The 14,967-nt window shown below is 38.1% G+C and overlaps 1 protein-coding gene across 2 annotated transcripts in view; it reads left to right on the plus strand.

The window, feature by feature from the left end:
- Positions 1–2,412: 2,412 nt before the first annotated feature.
- LOC106091324 (proton-coupled folate transporter) overlaps positions 2,413–14,967 on the plus strand; it is a 125,952-nt gene continuing 113,397 nt past the window's right edge. The window contains exon 1 of one of the 2 annotated variants that reach the window (XM_059360781.1): positions 2,413–2,787. The gene's annotated coding sequence lies outside the window, so the exon portion shown is untranslated. The remainder of the gene's footprint in view (positions 2,788–14,967) is intronic. The other variant, XM_059360783.1, reaches the window with a different exon arrangement.

Raw genomic sequence — 14,967 nt, forward strand, 5'->3', positions numbered from 1 at the left:
AACATTTGAGACAGTGAGTTGTGTTAGGCCCTCCGACATATAGACCGATCTCTCGATTTACGGTTTTGGGCCCATAGAAGGTGCATTTATTGTCTAATGTGGCCAACATTTGGAACAGTGAGTTGTGTTAGGGCCTTCGACATCTTTCTGCAATTTGGCCTAGATCGGTCCAGATTTGAGTATAGCTGCCATATAGACCAATATCTCGATTTAAGGTTTTTGGCCCATAAAAGGCGCATTCATTGTCCGATATCGCCGAAATTTGGGGCAGTGAGTTGCATTGAGCTCTTTTACATTCTTCTTCTTTGGCTCAGATCCGTCCAGATTTGGATATAGCTGCCATTTAGACCGATATCTCGTTTTAAAGTCTTGACTCTGTAAAAGGCGCATTTATTGTCCGATTTCACTGAAATTTGACACAGTGACTTATTCAAGGCTGTTCGACAACATGCGTGTCGTATATCGGTTTATTTTTAGATCTAGATCTAAAAAGATCAATATTTTGTTATACATAATTGCACAATATCGATTTTTATCCCATTTGGCTAAAATTTTGCCTGTAGTGTTCTGATATGACAACTGTGCCAAGTACCGTCCAAATCGGTCTATAACCAGATATAGCTTCCATATTTTAACTGAATCCCTGGTGGTAGATTCCCAAGATTCGGCCCGGCCGAACTTAGCACGCTTTGAGTTTTTTAACTTTTGTTTGTTTCTCTTTCGAGACGAGCTCAATGATCGGAGATTTTTCCTTGCAAATGGAAAAGGAAAGCTAGAGCTCGCAATGACGAGTTTCATCATTGGTTGGAAGACTTTTCAACCACATTAGGTGTGAAGGCTTTAAGAAAATGTTGCTTTTGTGTCGTATTTATTGTGAAAACGCAATAAATATATTAATCACACTCGACAACCCTGTCGATTAGCTGTACTTTTCCCAATGCATGCGTTTTGGTGTAATGACAGATTTTTTGTCTACAACAATTACACTACTCCCAGGGTATGCACATGATTTTGTGCATCTGTTGGAAGTTGTATTGATGGCTTCGAACACTAGACGACGGCTCTCGCTGCAGCTCCGTGTGCCCAGGTTCGAATCATTTTCAATTTTTCTTTTTGCCTTTTAGGGCAAAGATCATTAAATTTTACAGTTTTCGTTCGTTTCTCTTTCGAGGCGAGCTCAATGATGGGATATTTTTTTTTTGCAATTTTTAACTTTGACGACTAAAAACACATGTGGCAACACAGAATGACGCTCGCTTTCAAGAGTCAAAGTTGATCATTCTTTACTTATTAGTATTTGGTCAAAATCGGAATATATTTCGTTATAGCTGCTATGGGGCATAAGGTATGCATTTTTCACCGGATTTTGACGAAAGGTGGTTTACATATATACCCGAGGTTGTGGGTATCCAAAGTTCGGCCCGGTCGAACTTAACACCTTTTTACTTGTTACTTGTTTGTTTTTTGGCAGAATCCATATTTCAAGTCTTTCATATTTGCCCACAAAACTGATGACAACTTTTGCTCTCATCTGTATGCTACGTTCTTATGGAATATTCTTCACAATATGCGATAATGCGACACCATTACGACAACATTATTCACTGTTCGCCGGTTTGGAACTGAAATGATATTGAATGAATTGCATGCACATATGCGAAGTTATTGTTGATTAAAATACAAATTGGCATTGAATGTAGCTATATCTTAGGATTATTGGAACACCCGTCTATGACAATGGCATATCGTACTCGACCGACCCAACTGCTTGAGGATTAATATCCTTACACTGATGATAAGTGGCGTAATGGCAAATCATTGCATTCTCCAACGAGCCTATAGTTAAAGCAAGGATTTCGAATTTGCAAAATTCCAAAAAAGAATTTAGCATCAGCTTGTCTGCTCAATCTGCCTTAAATGGGCTAAGTTAAATTTCTAAAATGTCGACTCAGCTCCAGAAATCCCCACGAGCGTATTTGCAGATAAAATGGCCGGAACAATATAGATTTCCTGTAAAAGGTAGGTAAAACTAATTATTGAACTAAAATTTTAATCGATCGGGACAATATAGATTTCCTGTAAAAGGTAGGTAAAACTCATTATTGAACTAAAATTTTAAAAAAATTTCCGGCATCAAATATAAACTTAAATTCCTTTACTAATAAAATGTTTGCCGAAATTGATTGTCTAGTAAGTTTAAATTCAAGAATTGAACAAAGTTCAAAAAAATTAATTTTTTTCAGTGTTCTTCTTAAAAACGTGAATTGATAATTAGTGGCTTTCTTATTTCGCTAATCTTTAACGCCTAAAGCAACTGATAAGAGCAAGCTCTTATACGTAGAATTCATAGCTACATTCAATGTCAATTTGTATTTTAATCAACAATAACTTCGCATATGTGCATGCAATTCATTCAATATCATTTCAGTTCAAAACCGGCGAACAGTGAATAATGTTGTCGTAATGGTGTCGCATTATCGCATATTGTGAAGAATATTCCATAAGAACGTAGCTAACAATGCTTCTGTTAGTTGTGTGAGAAAGGGAAACGGTGGAAATTAGATACCCTTCGATATAGGATATAGCAAAACAAAATATCCTAAAGTACAATGTGCTTAAAACTTAAGTACGTGTAGTTCATTAAAAAAAAAGTGTTGAATCGCTAAAATCCAAATTATAAAGCATGTGAAAATAACGAAATTCAATACCATACGAAACTAACAACTAATATACCAAAAATAAAGATTAAAGTGCGCCAACAACATTGACTCCTAAAATAAATATCAAGTGAGTATAACAGTTTCATTATCGTTTCCATCTCCTCATCAGGAAAGAGCACTTCACCTAAAATGTTAAAAATAAATGGATTAGCCAGGCAATTTGAATGACATTTCAAAAAGCGTGTTTTCGGTTATCAGTAAACCAACAATTGACGACGGCAATGCGCTGCATGGTCTGCATTCACTTAATGAGTTGCCTTAAGAGATTGCAGCACTAATCTCAAATATTTAGATCATAATGATAGAAATACAATGTTGCAATGAAGGAAATTAAAGATATTTATCTCGAAAATAGAAATCACTCGTAATTTTGAACAGAACATAGGACATAACAACCAATTTGTTGATTCAATATTCGCAATTGTTGTTACTAGTTAAAACAAGTACGGACGGGCTAAAGTCAGTCGAAGTCGACCCTTTGATACCCTACACCACATTGAATATGCAGGCTAAATCGTCGAATTTAAAATTTGCTTAAATTTGATATGGAGAATTTCGATCAAAAGACGTCAATCGTTGGGCATAATTTTTGAGAAAATCGATAGATAAATGCCTTAGCAAAGCCCTTAAAAGAGAACAAGTAAAAGCGTGCTAAGTTCGGTCGGGCCGAATCTTATATACCCTCCACCATAGATCGCATTTATTGAGTACTTTTCCCGATATCTTTTTTTAGGCAAACAAAGGATAAAAGCAAAAGAATTGCTATAATATTGGAGCTATATCAAGTTATGGTCCGTTTTTGACCATAATTGATTTGATTGTTGTAGACCATAGTAGAAGTCATTGTGTAAAATTTCAGCCAATTGAGCCCCCTAAGGGGCTCAAGAAGTAAAATGGAGACATCGGATAATATGGAAGCTGTATCAGGTTATAGACCGATTCGGATAATATTTAACACATATGTTTAAGGTGATGGGAGAAGCTGTTGTACAAAATTTCAGCCAAATCGGATAAGAATTGCGCCCTCTAGTGGCTCAAGAAGTCAAGATCCCAGATTGGTTTATATGGCAGCTATATCAGATTATGGATCGAATTGAACCATATTTCGCACAGTTATTGAAAGTCATAACAAAACAAGTTATGAGAAATTTCAGCCAAATCGGATAAGAATTGCGCCCTCTAGTGGCTCAAGAAATCAAGATTCAAGATCCGTTTATATGGCAGCTATATCAGATTATAGATCGATTGCAACCATATTTCGCACAGTTATTGAAAGTCATAACAAAACAAGTTATGCGAAATTTCAGCCAAATCGGATAAGAATTGCGCCCTCTAGTGGCTCAAGAAATCAAGATTCAAGATCCGTTTATATGGCAGCTATATCAGATTATGGATCGATTGGCACAGTTATTGAAAGTCATAACAAAGCACTTCGTGCAAAATTTCAGCCAAATCGCATAGAAATTGGGCCCTCCAGAGAAGTCAAGACCCCAGATAGGTTAATATGACAGCTATATCCCGTTATGGACTCAGCACAGTTGTTGGAAATCATACCAAAACACGTCGTGCAAAATTTCAGCCAAATCGCATAAAAACTGGGCCCTCTAAACGCTCAAGAAGTCAAGATTCAGGATAGGTTCATGTGACAGCAATATCCCGTTATGGACCGATTTCAACCATACTCAGCACAGTTGTTGGAAGTCATACCAAAACACGTTGTGCGAAATTTCAGCGAAATCGCATAAAAATTGGGCCCTCTAGACACTCAAGAAGTCAAGACCCCAGATAGGTTTATATGACAGCTATATCCCGTTATGGACCGATTTTAACCATACTCAGCAAAGTTGTTGGAAGTCACAATAAAACACTTCATGCGAAATTTCAGCGAAATCGGATAAGAATTGTGCCCTCTAGTGGCTCAAGAAGTCAAGATCCAAGATAGGTTTATATGGCAGCCATATCAAAGCATGGACCGATGTGGACCATTTACAATCACAACCGACCTACACTTATATTAGTGCAAAAAATTTAAGCGGCTAGCTTTACTCCTTCGAAAGTTAGCGTGCTTTCGACAGACAGACGGACGAACATGGCTAGATCAACTTAAAATGTCATGACGATCAAGAACATGAAATTCATCAGTCATCAGAAGAGTTATAAGAGACAACTTCGTGCCAAATTTTGTAAAGATCGGTTAACAAGTTACAAAATTATTGAGTATTATTCAAAATCGGACGAAAATATCTATGGAAGCTATATCTAAATTTGAACCGATTCTATTAAATTCAATAGCAATACCGGGAGTCATAAGGTGTGCCAATTTTCATGTGAATCGGTTAACATATGACCAAATTATTGCAATACAAGTCCAATCGCCCGAACATATATAAGGGAGCTGTATCTAAATCTAAACCGATTTCTATAAAAATCGCCAATAATGTCGAATGACTTTTAAGAGAACCCCTCTTGCAAAATTTCATGAGAATCGGTTTACAAATGATGATATAATTGCAAGTTTGGTCCAAATCGGACGAACATATATAAGGGAGCTATATCTTAATCTAAACCGATTTCTATGAAATTCGCCAATAATGTCGAGATTTATAATAGAATCACTCGTGCAAAATTGCGTGAGAATCGGTCTACAAATAAATTATAGTCCAATTCGGACGAACATGTATATAGAAGCTACATCCAAATTTTAACCGATTTCTATGAAATTAACCAATAATGTCGAGACTAGTAAGAGAACCCCTCTTGCAAAATTTCGTCAGAATTGGTTAACAAATGACGACATAATTGCAATTTTAGTCCAATTCGGACGAACATATATATTAAAGCTACATGCAAATCTGAACCGATTTTTTACAATTTCAAAAGGCTTCGTTTCTAGGCCCAAAAAATTGCTTGTGCAAAATTTTAAGACGATCGGATGAAAATTGCGACCTGTACTTTGTATACAAATTAACATGGACGGACAGACAAACAGACGGACATAGATAAATCGAATCAGAGAGTGATTCTGAGTCGATCGGTATACATATCAATGGGTCTTCCTTTCCCTCTTCCTACAGGGTGTAACAATAAAATTCACTAAGTTATAATACCCTGTACCACAGTAGTGGTGTAGGGTTGTTGTTTTTTTTTTACTGGACAAAAAAGTACATGATTTTTCATTTCCCTAACATCTTTGTCCTTCTCAGAGGATAACCCTCCCTGTTTATCGGTGTAGAAAACCATACCTAGTTACCATGATGTTGAATCCATCAACAAATTTCGAATTTTATTGAAAATCTATTAAACAACGACATTTTAGTTTGAAAACTTAACTCACATCTCCTAAACTGCGTCCTAGAGGGAAATGAAACATAGTTCGTGACTCCAACGAAAAATTCAAAATGTCATCACAAATCCATTAAAAAACGAAATTACACTATGAAATTTTAAAATTGCTGTATCTCCTAAACTATACATCCTAGATGGAAATGGGCCTGAATTCGTGACTCCATTAAAAACTCAAAATGATATTGAAAGTTCATTAACAATTTTACTATGAAAACTTAAAATGGCTGTATCTCCTAAACTATGCGTTCTAAAGACTACATCAAAAAATTCAACTAAAATTTTAAATTTTATTGAAAATCTATTAAAAATCAACATTTCAGTTTGAAAACTTTACAATGGCTGTATCTCCTAAACTATTCATCTTAGAAGGAAATGCACCTCAATTCGTGACTCCATCATAAAATTCAAAATTTGATCACAAATCCATTAAAAATCTAAACTTCACTATGAAAACATAAAATGCCTGTATCTCCTCAACTATTCATCCAAGAGAGAAATGGTCCCTAATTCGTAACTCCATCATAAAATTTAAAATTTCATCATAAATGCATTCAAAACTTCACCATAAAAACTTAAAATGGTTGTACCTTCTTAACTATGCGTCCTAGAGGGAAATGGGCCTCAATTCGTGACTCCATCATAAAATTCAAGATTTTCATCACAAATCCATTAAAAACCCAAACTTCACTATGAAAACTTAAAATGGCTGTATCTCCTTTACTATACGTCCCAGAGGGAAATGAGGCTTCATACGTGACTCCATCTTAAAATTTAAAAATTTTAATGAAAATCCATTAAAACCAATGCGTTTTAAAGGGATCGCATTTATCACATTCTTTGCCCGATATCCCTTTATAGGCAATCAAAGGATAATGGATAAGAATCGCTATGCTATTGAAGCTATATCAGGTTATGAACCAATTCGGGCCATACATACAATGAATGTTGGAGACCGTAGTAGATGCCAAATTTCAACTTTTTCAATTCAGAATTGCGCCCTCTAGAGGGTCAAGAAGTATTATCGGGGTATTGGTTTTTGTGGGAGCTATATCAGGTTTTGGACAAATTCAGACCATACTCAGCACATTTGTTGAATGTCATAAAAAAACGTCATTATACAAAATGTCAGCGTAATCGGATGATATATTAAAGCTCACAGAAAGAGTCACTTTGCTACATTTCAACCAAATCGGATAAGATTTACGTGTTCTAGAGGATCAAGAAGTGAAATCGGGGTATCGATTTATATGGGAGCTATATCAGATAATGGACCGATTCAGACCATATTTTTCACTTATGTTAAAGGTTACAGGATTTCGGGTAAGAATTATCCCCTCTACGTGCCGACCATATTTGGCACGTATATTAGAGCTTTTAGGAGAATATACACTTATTTGTTGAAAACATATCATGGCAATCCTGACGACAAATGTTTGACATAAGCCTGCATTGGTAATTTATCCAAAACTTCGTTGCCCTGGATAAATGTCATATTCATATAAATTTCATTGAATTGCACTATATATACTTAAATAAAATACAGCTATTCTTCAAAAGCAAAACAAACAACCATTTTACCAACGACCCCACACATGTGCTCGCTTTGCTGCACAGCTTCGATGTAAGTGGTTGGTGGTTAGTTTTATTGTCTTTGTTCAGCGCCCGCTAGTTCTTGTTCGTTTACTGCTGCACTCGGGTTTTCTTCTGTCACTCTCTCTACTATTACCCTTAAAAACAAATTTTAATAATTTTGCCACCGCTGAGGACTGAACTCATTCATACTTGAGAAGTGTGTCCCTGTACCTTAATAAAATGTTCATCGGCAAAATTATATTTGCTGCTGCAAACAAAAAAATAAACAAAAAGCTTCATTGTTCTTTTTGTTTACACAGTATAAGTACGCCCACACGGCGTGATGGGTTACGTAGAGGGGGACAGTCAACTTCACTTTGACGGCCTTCTTGAATATATTAGAAGGGGTATTCATGGGCAAACTTGCACTTAATAAAATGGAATTGGGGTCCATTCCCTCTACTCTAATTCCATTCCCCTTTCCGCTGGTGAACTGGATTGATATTATACTGAAGGGCGGAATAATTAATGCATCATCGGCTGAGGGCTCGGTGCGACCAGGGATACACCGCAGGGAGGCGTTCTATCCCCTCTCTTGTGGCTCTTGGTTATTAATGGGATTCTCAGTTCCTTCGAGGAGATAAGAGTGAACGTAGTTACCTATGCTGATGACGTCGTCATTTTGATGGGCCGTCGCTTTCTCTCCAGTATCACGTATATCCTTCTGGGCGCGCTAAGGAAGCTGTCTAGATGGACGAGAGTCAATGGGCTTGGCATAAACTCCGAAAAGACTGAGCTGCTGTTGTTTACAAGAAGCAGGAACTATGACGAGTTCAGGGGATCGGTAGTTAATGGAGTGAAACTGCCGCTCTTTCGGGAGGCTAAATACCTGGGAAATTGAACGGGAGAAGAAACGTTGAGGAGAGAATCAAACGTGGGCTAAATGCACTTAACTAATGTCACAACTCGATATATTGGAGTTGCAGACTAGGCCAGGGAGGGTCCACTGGATGGACATTGCTGTAGTTAGACCGACCGTCACATAGTGGGGCAGAAGCAAAAAAAAAAACAAACAAGTAAAAGCGTGCTAAGTTCTGCTAAGTTCCGAATCATGGATTCTGCTAAAATATGAGAGCTATATCTGGTTATAGACCGATTTAGACCGTAGTTGGCACAGTTGTTGAGAGTCATAACAGCTTTACGCTTTCGGCCGCTATCGGTATTTCGACAGACGGACGGACATGGCTATATCAACTCAGGATGTCGAGATGATCAAGCATATATACTTTATGGGGTCTTAGATCAATATTTCGAGGTGTTACAAACGGATTAGTATACCCTCATCCTATGGTGGTGGTTATAATTACTAAAAAATATGCCGTCTGAGAACGGTTAGAGATATTTCTTTGAAATTTGGAATGGTCTCAGAGCTGAGGTGCTAGCGAGTTCGTGTTCAAAATTTCAAGGCATCAGGTTGTCCGGGCGACTTTTGGCAGGCCCCTTCGGTCACTTCGGTTTTTTCAAATTTCTAAGAGATATCTCTACCCATTCTCAGATATGCCGTGTGAGAACGGGTAGAAATATCTCTTCAGGTTTCGAGTATTCGTTTGTTCTGCGGAAGGCCGCTGTTGTGGGATGTCTATGCTGCATTGGAAACGCGATCTGGTGGTTGTCTTTTCGCGTAGGGAGTTTTGGGCTGGGGCCATCCCGGACTTCTTGGGCCCCTGTTTATATGGATGGGTCCAAGCTGTGAGCACCGTCGTAATGGTCTTTTTAGAATTCCTAGTAATTAGGAAGTCACATAAACTTCTAGATGGGTGCAGTGTCCTTCAGGCTTAGTGTTTTGCGGTTCTCAGAACCTTGGATACGATTCGGAGTCAGAAAGAGTGGCCCTTTTAGACTGTAAGAGCTATATGGGGGCACCGGCGCAGGGGGTTTTGCTGAATTCCTAGAATCTGAGTGAGTTAGGGACGCTCATCGGGTATCGAGTAATCGTTTGTTCTGCGGAAGGCCGCTGTTGTGGGACGACTACGTTGCAATGGCGACGAGGCGGGCTATGTGCCGGGTGGATATTTCTTCGAAGACGATCTGGTGGTTGTCTTCTCGCGGAGGGAGTTTGGCCTGGAGCCGTCCCACACTTGTTGGGCCCCTTTTGTTTATATGGATGGGTCCAAGCTGTTTGAGGGCACCGTCGCAGGGGTCTTTGTGGAATTCCTAGAAATTAGGAAGTCCCACTAACATATGAATGGGAGCAGTGTCCTTCAGGCCTAGGGTTTTGCGGTTCTCAGAGCCTTGGATATGATTCGGAGTCAGAAACAGTGGCCCTCTTAGACTGTCACAATTTATGTACACAGTCAGGCGGCGCTGAACACCCTGGCTGAGGATCGTCTAAAGTCGAGACTTGTTGGCAAATGCAAGGAGCGCTTTGGACTTTTGGGGGTGGTCTAAGATTGTGATGTGTTCAAGGCTTTCAAAGGCTGGCGGGAACAAAGCGGCCGACGAGCCAGGTTTGAATCGCTGATGGAATCTGTGAGTGCGACTTCACTCTGCGCTAGCTATTTGGGAAGGTGGACGCCTACTAGGCATTTGGTGATTTGGCGTGTTCTGGCGCTGGAGGCATCAAATGAAAGGTATTGAAGAGTAAAGAACGCACTTGGCATAAACATGTCATCCTTAGTGTCGGCGGGTCCCCCACCCCCAAAGACACTACCCAATAGTACACTTTAACCTCTATGGGCAATATGCATGGTTACCAAGGCCACCCAACAGTACACTTTTACCAGGTATGGCCAATAAGCATGTTTACCAAGGCCCTGTGACCGAAGTTCTCCGAAACGAGGACGTCGATTGTCCTTGGGCAAGCTAGACTTTGGATTGTTAGTAGTAGTCTTGACCAGCTACTGCGATTTCAGGTCGCAAACATGGCGATGGGCTCGGCACCATGAGGATTATGCAGGGCCTGTGGAAAAGACGAGGATTTGGAGACCGTCGGGCATCTACTGTGCCAAAGCCTGGGATGAATGACGAGGCCGTTCTCTGCACCATCCGGCTATAGAACATTTCGTTCAATGCTTTCTATTCAAAGAACAACACAGCAAAGAACTTTAAAAGTATTTGACCGGCTTGCTGTATCGCAATTTCTGAATCGCGCTTTTACTTGAAGGAGATGAATATTTTTCAATCGGCATCATTCTATTTCTGTATTAAGCATGAACATTTTATAAAAACCTCTTCTTGAAGGATTTTACATCTATCATTGTTACCTATCAAATTAATGAGTATTTTTGCTGGGCTGTATTTTTTAATAAACACAAACAATTAAATATTTATTTAAATTTTATCAGTCGTTAAACATTCACCCACTATGGATTTAGCCAATGCTGCGATTTAAATACATATGTATTTATCTTAAAACTGATAAGAACAATTAAAACACAGGAATAAATTGCAACTGTTAAGGTTCAGCGAACAGTATGTATCTGTCTGATCTCTTTGAAACAAATTGGTGTCATTTAAAGAATTGTAAAATGTTGGGTAAAAAGTCTATAAAAGTGAAAATATAAAAAAAAAATACCACTAATAATCGAAAAAAAACACTAGTTAACCAAACTCAATGGATTGGGGCCGAGTGCAAAAGTGGAAATGATAATAGTTGAAGGGGTTATAAAGCGACTGTTCTGTAAATTAAATAATTGGTTTAGTCGCTAGCCTCGTCTAGTCCCAAAGTCCCTTCAATTCTCCTTTTTTCAAAATTTCGTGTTGATAACAATACCACTTATATGATGTGTGCAATCTCTTCAAATGCATACATCCAGACTGATGACTTGTGGTATCTGGGTTCGAATCCTGGCGCCTGGGTTCGAATCCTGGCGCAACCATCAGAAAATTTTTCAGCGGTGGTTTTCCCCTCCTAACGCTGACAACATTTCTGAGGTACTATGCCATGTATTGTAAAAACTTCTCTCTAAAGAGGTGTCTCACTGCGCCACGCCGTTCGAACTTGGCTGTAAAAAGGAGCTCCCTTGTCATTGATAGAGATGGTTTTCTACCCGGTAAATACCCAACGCTTGGATATTTATTGGGTAAATACCCAATAAATACCTTTTTTGGGTATTTGCAATTTTGCAGATATCTTGGGTATAAAAACATTTTGCAAACATTTTTTGTTGATTTCGTATCCTTTGTATATAAAACTGATCTTCTGATTTCATAAAGTCAGATTTTAGTTATATATAGCCGCTATATAGACCGATCTTCCGGCTTAAAGTCTTGAGGCAATAAATTAGACATTTTTCATCCGAATTCGACGAAATTTGGCACAGTGAGTTCTGGTGGACTCGTTCCCATTTCTGTGAAGTGCTGTTCAGGTCAAACTATATTTGGATATAGCTGCCCTATAGACCGACCGATCAATCTCCCGATATAGGCTATTGAGGCCATATAAGATCCATATATTACCCGAATTCGATGAAATTTGGCACAGTGTGTTCCGGTGGACCCCTACCCATTCCTGTCAAATGTGGTCGGACCATATTTGGATATAACTGCCATATAGACCGATCTCCCGATATAGTGTAATGAGCCAATAAAAGGAGCACTTTTCATCCTATTTCGATGAAATTTGGCACAGCTAGTTTTGGTACCCTTCTAAACCGTTTTGTTGAATATCGTCCAGATCGGACAATATTTGGATATAGCTGTCATATTATGTACTAAAAAAAGTACCAAAAATGTACAAAATGGGTAAACTTTGTGGATGGATAGAGCTAGACTTTTGAAATTTGATTAAAAGACAAAATAATGAGGGTGAAATGAAAAAATAGTACTAATAAAGGGAGGAAACAAACGTTTAGTACCGCTATTGGTACCATTTGAGGTCTGAACTTTGGCAACAACTTTGATATTTTTACAATTCGTGCATTTTGATACAAAAATTTTTACCATTTGGTACTTTCTGTTGAGATGGAGCTAGAGATCTGAAATTTTGCATGTAGGTACAACCGTACACATGGAGCTATGTAAAGCATAGAAATATATGATGGGCGACTAAATGATTTTTTCAAAATCCGAACATTTTGGTACCAAAATTTGTACTATTTGGTATTTTCTTTATAGATTTAACTAGAGGTTCGAAATTTGGCATGTAGTTACAACTAAGAAATAAATGATGGATGAATAAATAATGTAAACAAAATTCGTACATTTTGGTACCAAAATTGGTACCATTTTGTACTTTCCGTTCAGATGGAACTTGAGGTCTGAAATTTGGCATGTAGGTACAACTAAGAAATATATGGTGGGTACATTTTGGTACCAAAATTTGTACCATTTGGTACTTTCTGTTCAGATGGAGCTAGAGATCTAAAATTTTGCATGTATGTACAGCCGTACATATGGAGCTATGTAAAGCTTAGAAATATATGATGGGCGACTAAATGATTTTTTCAAAATTCGAACATTTTGGTACCAAAATTGGTACTATTTGGTATTTTCTTTATAGATGTAACTAGAGGTTCGAAATTTGGCATGTAGGTACAACTAAGAAATAAATGATGGATGAATAAATGATGTAAACAAAATTCATACATTTTGGTACCAAAATTGGTACCATTTAGTACTTTCCCTTCAGATGGAACTTGGGGTTTGCAATTTGGCATGTAGGTACAACTAAGAAATATATGGTGGGTGGCTAAATGATCTATTCACCATTCGCACATTTTGGCACCAAAATTGGTACCATTTGGTACATTCTTAATGGGTGGAGCTGGGGGTCTGAATATGATAGGTGATTAATTGATCTATTTTGGTACAACTGTCATAGAGACCGACCTGCCGATAAAGGATCCGAAGCCCATAAAAACTTTATTTATTATCCGATTTCGCTGCAATTTGAAACAGTGAGTAGGTTAAGGCCTCCCAACATTCGACCTTAATATGGTTTAGATTGGACTATATTTAGATATAGCTGTCATAGAGACCGACCTGCAGATAAAGGATCTGAAGCCCATAAAAGCTTTGTTTTTTAGCCGATTTCGCTGAAATTTGAAACAGTGAGTAGTTTAAGGCTTCCCAGCAAAGGGCCTAAATATGGTTCAGATCGGACCATACTTAGATTTAGCCGTCATATAGACCGACCTGCCGATAAAGGGTCCGAAGCCCATAAAAGCTTTATTTTCTAACCGATTTCACTGAAATTTGAAAAAGTGGGTAGTTTTAGGCCTCTCAACATTGGACCCAAATATGGTTCTGATTGGACAATATTTAGATATATCTGTCATATAGACGGATCTTCCGCTAAAGGGTCTGAAGCCCATAGAAGCTTTATTTTTTAACCGATTTCGCTTAAATTTGAAAGAGTGAGTAGGTTAAGGCCTCCCAACATTCGACCTTAATATGGTTTAGATCGGACTATATTTAGATATAGCTGTCATAGAGACCCACCTGCAGATAAAGGATCTGAAGCCCATAGAAGCTTTATTTTCTAACCGATTTCGCTTAAATTTGAAATAGTGAGTAGTTTTAGGCTTCCCAGCAAAGGGCCTAAATATGGTTCAGATTGGACCATACTTAGATATAGCCGTCATATAGACCGACCTGCCGATAAAGGGTCCGAAGCCCACAAAAGCTTTATTTTCTAACCGATTTCACTGAAATTTGAAAAAGTGGGTAGTTTTACGCCTCTCAACATTGGACCCAAATATGGTTCTGATCGGACAATATTTAGATATAGCTGCCATATAGACCGATCTTCCGATAAAGGGTCTAAAGCCCATAGAAGCTTTATTTTCTAACCGATTTCGCTGATTTTTGAAATAGTGAGTAGTTTTAGACCTCCCAAAATAGGACCTAAATATGGTTCAGATCGGACTATATTTAGGTATAGCTGTCATAGAGAACGACCTGCCGATAAAGGGCCTGAAGCCCATAAAAGCTTTATTTATTACCCGATTTACCTGCAATTTGAAACAGTGACGTATTTTGGAATGAAAATAAATTATTGCTGTCAAATTTCGCCCGCGATACAATTAAACATTTGAGCGACTATTCCGAAAGCAAACTAGAATACCAACCCTAAAGCTGAGTATTCCGTTCAGCTTTCGGAAGTGTTGCGAACAAAATATTAACAAAATATAATTTTTTTCAAGTATAGTTACATGAAATTTGTTGTACTAACTCAATCTTACATTCATATAATATTAGGATTAATTGTTTTAAAGAGCTCCTTTGGCTTATACTATCGTACAAAGGCATTATTTCACATGTTTTTAGCGTATACGATTTTTCTATATGGTGTTCAACAGTTGTTCACGTGAAAAGCCGAATAGAGTAC

Source organism: Stomoxys calcitrans, chromosome 1, assembly GCF_963082655.1.
Source record: "Stomoxys calcitrans chromosome 1, idStoCalc2.1, whole genome shotgun sequence".
NCBI classification, from domain to species: Eukaryota; Metazoa; Arthropoda; class Insecta; order Diptera; family Muscidae; genus Stomoxys; species Stomoxys calcitrans.